Below are 8,917 nucleotides of genomic sequence, written 5' to 3' on the forward strand. Positions count from 1 at the left end.
AAATAGGTTTGGTTTGCAATTAAATTGCAAAGTCCCTAGCATGACTTGAAACCAAATCTAGATTATTGGATGTGTAGTATAAATTAAATTTATATTTAAAGTGTTTAAATATGAATTTAATTAATGAGAAATTAATTAATAGAGATTAATTAATTAATTTATATTTGATATAAATTAATTAGAAGAAGAAAAATAATTATTTTGGGTTGAGAACTCAAAATTAAGACACAGGGGCATTTTGGTCATTTCACAGTGTGACACGTGGCACCATGAGATGGTGACACGTAGGATTACACATAAGCTTGCCAAATGTTTTTTTAATCATGTAAGATGATTAAAATCAAGATTAAATATAGGTTTGACACTTGGCACAATGTGATTGGGTCACTTAAACCTAGAGCTAATCAAAGGGTGACATGTGGCAAGGGTTTAATGTGTTAACCTAGCTATTTAAGTGTTGTTATGAGAAAATAAAACACAACCAGCAGCCACACTCCTTTGTCACACCACTTTGAGGGTTTTCTTCTCTTCTTCTTCATCTCTCATCAATTCAAAGAGATTAGCCATCAATCTCTTGAATTAAGAACACTAGAAATTGTTTCTAGTGTCCTGTTTACATCTTTAATCTCTTAAAAGGCAGAACTTGATTTTCTAATTAATAGAAAAAGCTTTAGAAGCTATTCAAGGGCTTCCATAGGTGTTCTTGGTGTGGACAAGCTAGAGGGACAATATTTGGTGTCCTGAAGACAAATCTCAAAGGCGCAGACACTGCGATTGCATCAAGAGGTTAGTGTAATCGTTCTTGATTTAATCTAGGGTTCTAAAATTAATCTGATTAATTTTAAAATCTTAAATGGCAAATACAGATCCAAAAACATATTAAAAGAGTTTTAATATGTTGTTTATCATTGAAATCAAATAGACAAAAATAAATCTTGCATGATGCATGTGACCCTAGGTGAAAATTTTTGAATTCAATGGTATAAACTTGTGTTTTTCACGCTTCCGTTCCTTCAAAAGGAGGATCTCACTTACACTCTGCATGTTATCATGTTGCTTTTGTAACTCATTACTCATAGAATCAAGCATGTAACATTTGGCTCTCATATCATGCTCCTTCCACTTGTCCAAAGTGTCATGTTCCTCTTGAGTGGCCTCTGGAGGTAAGGGACTAGGAACCTTTGAGTCTAGAACATATACAATACGTTCTAGGTTTAGGACAAGTTTTAAATTTTTGAGCCAATTAGAAAGATTAGGTCCCGTCAACCTATTGTGATCAAGTATGCTCGCAAGGATATTGGATGGTGGTGGTTTTTGTGTGCTCATTATTATCAGAAAAATTAACTGTAGAAAATAACTAGATTAATTAGTAAATGTATCAATTAACCAATGTGATTATGGTCTTTTAATCAAATTAGTCCTCCCACTAACTTGGCGAATCCTACATTTCCAAAGTAGGAAACGAAAATCCTAGTTGGATGAATTTCTAGTGGGTGATTGAATTCTTATAGTCTTATTGATCATCCTTAGGCACATCCATTATTGGAATTACAATAAACTTTAAGTGAGCAACTCCTTTCCCATCACATCTCATGTGAGGTTCAATCATTTATCTAGCCCCTAATGCTCAAAATCTCAGGCACATCCATTATTGATTTATCTTGCATTAGTTAAGTTGATCCCATTGAGCCAATAAACATACAAATAATTTTAATGTCCTCAGGCACATCCATTATTGGCCACCAACTATTTACATATTTACAACATCTCATGCTTAACAATTATTCTTAAGAAAATCTCTTAAATTAAATGCATCACATGTAAGTATTTAAAATTTATTAAAATAATTGCCTCAATGGAGGGCCCATGATATAATTACTTTAATTATACCATTTCCAACTTAATCATTTGTTTGGAAGATTTAGTGGTTCGCTTAGTTACTATTATGGTCTCAGTTTGCACATTATCCAATTGGCATGCATATATCATATACTTGCATACATTCCCATACATCTCATGCATACATGAATAAACAAATAATATGGTTTGATCATGGACTTTCTAAAGGATTCAATTCTAAGCCATTAAGAATTGAATCAGGGCATTCCTAGGTGTATATCATTCAGTCATTTTATAAGAGTTGCTGAAGGAGTACATAATCAACACTTGATCTTGATTTCCTCCCACTGGTCCCACCAATGCTCTTGACCTCCTTGATCTTCTTACAATCCAATTACATTGTAATTAATCTTTGGCATACTAAGGTGAATTTACAAGAATATGGACTTTAAAGTCCTCAAATAAATGAAATTATAACTCAAATTATTACAACACTTATAATACATGCCACTAAAATAAAATTAATTATTTTACAACTGAAGAAAAATAAAAGAAATAAATCCAATCACATTGGTCTTTTATTGTCCATGGTCATCCATCATGCATATTAAAATTGAACAATTAAATAAAATATACATACTAAAAAATTAAATTGAATATCACATATTCAACCAAAAAATTCAGATTTGAATCTCATTCAAATAAATTTAAATTTAGAAATCCTTTCCAAATTTAATGCCTTGAAAACATTTTTCAATGATTAATTGTGTTATTAAAATTCCTTATTAAATAATTTAATTAGGTATGGGCCTAATTATGGCCTTAAGATATACAATAATTTCATAAAGAAGCCCAAAACCATGCGCACAACATCAAACACACCCTTAGGGTGTTCTTCACTTTCATGCTGCCACCAATGATTACCCTAACAGCTTTGAATCAATCCAAATTTGATCCAATCACACAATTAAACATCATATACAATCTAAATGACAAATATAGTGGCTCTGATACCAATTGAAGGAGCGGAAGCATAGTAATTGGTGCATTGGAGCATTGAATTTCAAAATTTTTCTTCTAAAGTTTCATGCATCATGCCACATCTCTTATGTGCCTAATTAATTTCAATGCTCAATTGCTTATTAAAACACTTTTAATATGTATTAGAATCTTCATTTGCCATTTAAGATTGTGAATTAACAAATTAATTCAATTAAACCCTAGTTTGAAAGAGGAATTTAGGCACTAATCTCTTTGATGCACTAGGACCCCAAGTGCTGTCCCTCTAGCTTGTCCACACCAAGATCACCAATGGCAGCCCCCAATTTTGCTTCTCAAGCCTTGCCAACCAATTATAATTTGGGGTTTTGCTTTTAGAGAGGTTATATGTGTGTATACGACACTAGAAACAATTCCTAGCAATTTTAATTCAAAGAAACTAAGGGATTTTTCTTTGAATCAAGTGAGAAAAGAAGAGAGGAGATGAAGAACCCTTTGTGCCATCACACATGAGAGAAAGAGAGAGTGTTATGTTTTAATTCTTCTTTCTTTTCCTTTTATAATTAGGTCAGATAATTACTTAAACCCTTTGCCACATGTGACTACCACATTACATCTTATTTTTAATTGACTTAATCACATTAAGCCAAGTGTCAAAGCTAGACTTAATCTTGACTTTGATTATCTTACATGATAGGAGGACAAATGGCAAGCTTATATGGTGCCATGTGTCACCATCTCATGGTGCCACATGTCACCATGTGAAATGACCAAATTACCCTTATGTTCTAATTTTGAGTTCTCAACCCAAAATCATTATTTCTCCTCTTCTAATCAATTTATATCAAATATAAATTAATTAATTAATCTCTATTAATTTCTCATAATAAAATTTATATTTAAATACTTTAAATATAAATTTAACTTTTACTATACATGCAATAACCTAGATTTGGTTTCAAGCCATGCTAGGGATGTTGCAATCTCATTGCAAACTAAACCTATTTAATTAATCAATAAAACTCTTTAATTAGTCAATTAAATCATATTTTACTTGGTGATTAACTTGTGCATGTGTGTGACTCACTAGGCTCATCACTAATTAGCAATGAGATATGATATTAACTCTTAATTTCATCAGAACTCTTTCTTACCATAAATGATTTCTCTAAATCATTTTAGGCATCTCATAGACCATGATTGACACCTAGCATAGCGTGCCATAGCCACCGAATCAGTGACAAGAAATACCTTAAATGAACTTATAATCACATGTTACCATGCACTAGAATCTGTCCGTTACAAAATCCCAATTCGAGCTGGAGTCATGGTTAATGTCAAACCCCATTTGCTTTGAACATTATATTCTCTTTTAATTCCAGTTGTTGATTAATTAGATTTTCTTGTCAGAAACTATTTTTTTGACTAAATTTGTCTGTCCTGACCAGGAATTTGAAACATCAAGAACAATTAAATGAATATAGGATTTTACCCCTATTTACTTAGGATAACAGATTCTATCTTGATCAACACCTATCTCCATATATAACTAGTAGGAGCTAACACATGCCCTTATACCCATACACAGTACAAGTATGAAAGTAGTATCAAACTCAAATCACCTATATACAAGATAACTGTGTTATCTCAGATCTAAAGATTATATGCACTGATATGATATATGACAATGCATTGACAAGAGTAAACTCCATGTGCTTGTCTTAAGCGTCACTGGTTTGGCCTACTTATCATGTATAAGTGCCTATCATGTTTGTTATGTGGTATGAGACTCACCACTCCATCTTATTTATATCTCATATGAATACCTTGGGAACAAATATGATTATAATCTTTCTGGATAAGTCATGCCCTTTATGAAGTATCCTAGATTGTTAACCAATTTATGATACTTTGTGCTAGAAATACTATCACTCATATTTTTAACAACTTAAGAATAGAATTTCTAACAAAATATCAATGAACCTTTTCTATTATACATAAATATATTATGTAAACGGAAAAGTAAAATTGCTTTTTATTAATAAAATATGTACTAGATACATATAAAATGATATGCTCTTAGGCATACTACTAATAGGTTTCCCTTGAACGAATTCTATAAAGCCGTTCTAAAGTTCCATCATATCTGTGTAGCCCAGCTGCATCCGAACTTCCGACAAACTCTGGTGGCTTTCAGAGGTTTATGCCGAGCTAAAAAGCTCAAGCTTATGACAAAGGTTTTTGTCGAGTTGTATAGGCTTGCTTGGCAGAAGGACAATGAATATTTTTTTTTCCAAGTCAAGCCGAACTGCGGGCTCTTCACCGATCTCCCTTCCTGATTGAAGAACTAGAAAGATCAGTTTTTCATATTGAGGAGCAAGGACCCGAATGGCTTTGTGGGCATCCCGAGTAGTTAGCAGTATTTGGTTCCTTCAGTTCCAAAGAAGATTGTCCTAAGTAAAGATGAGGATGCCATGGTGAAGGAATTAAAGGATCAGGCAGCCACTCACAAGTACTCATGTCTAGACGTGGTTATGATCGAACTGAAATGGTGGTTAATACAAGTGATCGCCCATGAGGACTATGAGTTGTAACTCTCTGACTGTTAGTAGTATGCCCTAGAGCATATCATTTAGTATGTATCTTGTACATATTTTTAATAATAAAAGGCATTTCCACTTTTCCGTTTACATAATATATTTATGTGTAATAGAAAAGGTCCATTGATATTTTGTTAGAAATATTATTCTTAAGTTGTTAAGAATATGAGTGACAATATTTCTAGCACAAAGTATCATAAATAGGTTCACAATCGAGGATACTTCATAATAAGGACATGACTTATCCAGAAAGATTGTATTCATGTTTGTTCCCAAGTTATTTATATGAGATATAAATAAGATGGAATGGTGAGTCTCATGCCATATAACAAACTTGATAGGCACTTATAAATGATAAGTAGGCCGAACCAGTGACACTTATGACAAGCACATGGAGTTTACTCTTGTCAATGTTTTGTCATAAATCATATCAGTGCATATAATCTTTAGACTGAGATAGCACAGTTATCTTGTATATAGGTAGTTTGAGTTTGATACTGCTTTCATACTTGTACTATGTATGGGTGTATGGGCATGTGTTGGCTCCTACTAGTTATATATGGAGGTAGGTGTTGATCAAGATGGAATCTGTTCCTCTAAGTAAATAGAGATAAAATCCTATGTTCATTTAATTGTTCTTGATGTTTCAAGTTCCTGGCAGACAGATAGATTTATTGTAAAAGAGTTTCGATGAAAAATCTTTTAATCAAGAACTGGAATTAAAAGAGAACATAATATTCATAGCAAATGGAGTTTGACATAAACCATGACTCGGCTGAGTTGGGATTTTGTAACAGAGATTCTAGTGCATGGTAACATATGATTATAGGTTCATTTAAGGTAAATCTTATTACTAATTGGGTGGCCATGGCATGCTATGCTAGGTGTTAACCATGGTCTATGAGGTTCATAAAATGATTTAGAGAAATCATTTATGGTAAGAAAGAGTTCGATGATATTAAGAGTTGATATCATGTCTCATTGCCAATTAGTGATGAGCCTAGTAAGTCACACACATACACAAGTTATCACCTATTTAAATATGATTTAATTAATTAATTAAAGAGTTTAATTGATTAATTAAATAGATTTGGTTTGCAATTAAATGCAAAGTCCCTAGCATGACTTGAAACCAAATCTAGATTATGGATGTGTAGTATAAATTAAATTTATATTTAAAGTGTTTAAATATGAATTTAATTGATGAGAAATTAATTAATAGAGATTAATTAATTAATTTATATTTGATATAAATTAATTAGAAGAAGAAAATAATTATTTTGGGTTAAGAACTCAAAATTAAGACATGAGGGCATTTTGGTCATTTTGCGATGTGACACGTGGCACCATGAGATGGTGACACATGGCATAACACATAAGCTTGCCAAATATTTTTAATCATGTAAGATGATTAAAATCAAGATTAAATATAGGTTGACACTTGGCACAATGTGATTGGGTCACTTAAACCTAGAGCTAATCAAAGGTGACATGTGGCTAGGGTTTAATGTGTTAACCTAGCTATATAAGTGGGGTTCTGAAAAGAAAACACAACCAGCAGCCTCTCCTCTCAATTGTCACGCCACTTAGACCCTCTCCAGCAAAATCTCTTCATCACTCATCAAATCAAAGAGATTAGCCATCAATCTCTGGAATTAAGAACACTAGAAATTGTTTCTAGTGTCTGTTTGCATCTCTAATCTCTTAAAAGGCAGAACTTGAATTTCTAATTAATAGAAAAGGCTTTAGAAGCTGTTCAAGGGCTGCCATAGGTGTTCTTGGTGTGGACAAGCTAGAGGACAACATCCGGTGTCCTCAAGACGAATCTCAAAGCGCAGACACTGCAGCACATCAAGAGGTTAGTGTAATCGTTCTTGATTTAATCTAGGGTTCTAAAATTAATCTGATTAATTTTAAAATCTTAAATGGCAAATACAGATCCAAAAACATATTAAAAGAGTTTTAATATGTTGTTTATCATTGAAATCAAATAGATAAAAATAAATCTTGCATGGTGCTTGTGACCCTAGGTGAAAATTTTTGAATTCAATGGTATAATCTTGTGTTTTTCACGCTTCCGTTCCTTCAATTGGTATCGAGCCACTATATTTGCCATTTAGATTGTTGATTATATAATTTAATTGTGTGTTTGATCATGAGATCAAGAGATTCATTGCTGGTTGGATCATGAGATGTGGCGTCACACATGGAGAAGCCACCATTGGTGGCGGCAACAATGGTTCCATGGGTGGTTCAAGGTTTGGCTTTTAATTCTGCAATTGTTGTATGATCTAAGGCCTATTCTTTGACTAATTAAAGTGTTTAATTAGTTGTTTTAATCACACAATTAAATTATTATTCAAATCAGAATTTTAAAAATTGTTTGAATGTGATTCAAATCTGAATTTTAAAAGTTGTTTGAATGTGATTCAAATCTGAATTTTTAAAGTTGTTTGAATCATATTTAAATCTGATTTTTAAAATTGATTCAATAAAATTCAGATCTGATTTTTAAAAATATTTGAATGTGATTCAAATCTGATTTTTTAAAAATGTTTGAATGTGATTCAAATCTGAATTTTAGAATTTGTTTGAATGTGATTCAAATCTGAATTTTTAAATTTGTTTGAATGAGATTCAAATCTGAATTTTTAAATTTATTTGAATCATATTCAAATCTGGATTTTTAAGTTGAATATGAGATATTCAATTTAATTTAAGTATGTATGTTTTATTTAATTATTAAATAGTGATATGCATGATGGATGATCATGGACTATAAAAGACCAATGTGATTGGATTTATTTCTTTTATGTTTCTTTGGGATTGTAAATTAATTAATTTATTTTAATTTATTTTGGGCATGTATTATTAAGTTTGTAATATTTTTGGGTTGTAATTTCATTTATTTAAGTTCTTGTAAATTCGCCTTGGTATGCCAAGGATTACTATGTAATATTGGATTGCAAGAAGTTCAAGGAGGTCAAGAGCATTGGTGTGACCAGTGGGAGGAATTCAAGATCAAGTGTTGATTATGTACTCCTTCAGCAACTCTTGTAAAATGAATGAATGAAATGCACCTAGGAATGCCCTGATTCAATTCTTGGTGGCTCAGAATTGAATCCCTTAGAAAGTCCATGATCATATCATATTTACTGCTTATCCATGAATGCATGAGATGTATGGGAATGTATGCAATTATATGATATATGCATGCTAAATGGATAATGTGCAAAGTGAGACCTTAATAGTAATTAGGATGGCTATAAAATCTTCCAAACAAATGATTAAGTTGGAAATGCTATAATTAAAGTAATTATAACATAAGCCCTCCATTGGGGCAATTATTTTAAGAAATTTTAAATAGTTGCATGAGATGCAATTAATTTAAGAGATTTTCTTAAGAATAATTGTTAAGCATGAGATGTTGTAAATATGTAAATGGTTTGGTGGCCAATATTGGATGTACCTGAGGACAT

Source organism: Hevea brasiliensis, chromosome 11 (genome assembly GCF_030052815.1).
Source record: "Hevea brasiliensis isolate MT/VB/25A 57/8 chromosome 11, ASM3005281v1, whole genome shotgun sequence".
Lineage (NCBI taxonomy): Eukaryota > Viridiplantae > Streptophyta > Magnoliopsida > Malpighiales > Euphorbiaceae > Hevea > Hevea brasiliensis.